Source organism: Limulus polyphemus, unplaced genomic scaffold (assembly GCF_000517525.1).
Source record: "Limulus polyphemus unplaced genomic scaffold, Limulus_polyphemus-2.1.2 Scaffold8953, whole genome shotgun sequence".
In the NCBI taxonomy this organism is placed as follows: Eukaryota; Metazoa; Arthropoda; class Merostomata; order Xiphosura; family Limulidae; genus Limulus; species Limulus polyphemus.
The window spans coordinates 5,107-7,249 of record NW_013674563.1 but is presented as its reverse complement, the minus strand read 5'-3'; the positions used below and the strand labels follow the sequence as shown (position 1 = coordinate 7,249).

The 2,143-nt window shown below is 28.3% G+C and overlaps 1 protein-coding gene across 1 annotated transcript in view; it reads left to right on the top strand.

The window, feature by feature from the left end:
- The window catches only part of LOC106475665 (calcitonin gene-related peptide type 1 receptor-like), a 19,673-nt gene extending 17,799 nt beyond the window's left edge, over positions 1-1,874 (top strand). Inside the window, exon 11 of the mRNA XM_022379723.1 lies at positions 1,788-1,874. The gene's annotated coding sequence lies outside the window, so the exon portion shown is untranslated. The remainder of the gene's footprint in view (positions 1-1,787) is intronic.
- Positions 1,875-2,143: the final 269 nt, after the last annotated feature.

Sequence of the window (2,143 nt, the reverse complement as noted above, 5' to 3'; positions counted from 1 at the left end):
GATTTCTTCTCTACTATATTATATATATATATATTCCGTTTTAGATTTCTTCTCTACTATATTATATATATATATATTCCGTTTAGATTTCTTCTCTCCTATATTATATATATATATATATTCCGTTTTGATTTCTTCTCTACTATATTATATATATATATCCGTTTTGATTTCTTCTCTACTATATTATATATATATATATATATATATATATATTCCGTTTGATTTCTTCTGTCCTATATTATATGTATTCTGTTTTGAGTTCTTCTCTCCTATATTATATGTATTCCGTTTTGACTTCTTCTCTCCAATATTATATATATATATATATATTCCATTTTGATTTCTTCTCTCCTATATTATATATATATTCTGTTTTGATTTCTTCTCTCCTATATTATATGTATTCCGTTTTGATTTCTTCTCTCCTGTACTATATAATGCCTCATGTTTTGATTCTTTCTATCCAAGTTTGTTTCATTGTCTTTTAGTATCTCCCTAATATATACAATAATAAAAATCCCCAAACGTGTTTAGTCTTAAACTGGGTAAATCAGATTTTTCTAACATTTGAAAAATTAGGGTTTACCAAAAATCTTTGTTGTTGTTTGACCATAAACTAAATATAATAAACCCATCATTTACTTGTGGGTTATTGTTAAACCTTAAACTAAATATAGTAAACCCATCATTTACTTGTGGGTTGTTGTTTGACCATAAACTAAATATAATAAACTCTTCATGTACTTGTGGGTTATTGTTAAACCTTAAACTAAATATAGTAAACTCACCATTTACTTGTAGGTTGTTGTTCAACCTTAAACTAAATATAATAAACCCATCATTTACTTGTGGGTTATTGTTAAACCTTAAACTGAATATAGTAAACTCATCATTTACTTGTGGGTTGTTGTTAAACCTTAAACTAAATATAGTAAACTCACCATTTACTTGTAGGTTGTTGTTCAACCTTAAACTAAATATAATAAACCCATCATTTACTTGTGGGTTATTGTTAAACCTTAAACTGAATATAGTAAACTCATCATTTACTTGTGGGTTGTTGTTCAACCTTAAACTAAATATAATAAACCCTTCATTTACTTGTGGGTTGTTGTAAATAATGTATAAAGTAGCCCTGGTCGTAGGTAAGAAAAATATCATTTAGTTATTTAGTTTTAATAAAGAATTTTTGCGTTTTTCCTAAACCAAGGAGCTACGAAAAATACCCATCTTCTTCTAACCTAAGTCGTTAAATCTAGAAGTTTCTGGATATTCCGAAAAAAGGCATAACTAACATGATGGGCGAGGCCTAAATTTCTGGAACTTTCTAGTTTAAGAAACAATTTAAAGCATATATAAGATGTGTGTTAGGCTAAAGTGAGTGAGTGAGTATGTCAGTCAGTCAGTCAGTTAAATAGATCCAACCCTATTCCTTACATCGTGAAACAGGGTGCTTTAGAGAGGGGAAGAGTTAAAGTTAATTGAAATCCTCATAATAGCATAAAATACCTAAATAATGAATCTCTCTGCTCTGTAGTGAAGTTTATGAAGTATACTTTTATACACTCTTATAAATAACATTGTTATCATCTTTATATTAAAGAGCACCCGAACAAAATTTTAACGAGGATAACTTGAGAAAATATCAAAACTAAACGTGTTTAGTTTAAATAAAAGTGGAAGTTTCATTGTTTATAAATCAGTGAATTTACAAGTTATAAGTAACAAAATTTTACAAAACAATTAATTGGGAAAATAAAATCGTTATGTATTTTACGATCAAGAATCCTGGCGAAAAAGGAGTGAAGAACCAACTTGAAATAGAAAACTACAGGAATGTGTGGGAGATGGCGTTCTACGAAAGTAACAGAATGGACAAGTCCGACAATAAATGGAAAAAAAACTTATTGGAAATGTGAAGGAACAATAGATTGTGAAACATGACATTCCGTCAAAGTAATGGAGTGAAAGTCATATCTGTAGCTACAGTAAAGTACTTTACATGCCTTTCAGTGAAGTAATTGTTTATATTTTTGGACATGTATAAAATAGAACAAACCATAAGGTAACCAAATAATTGTAAGGTTGAAACAAAAATCACTTGGTTTGCCAAATACAAATAAAGATTCCAATATTGAAC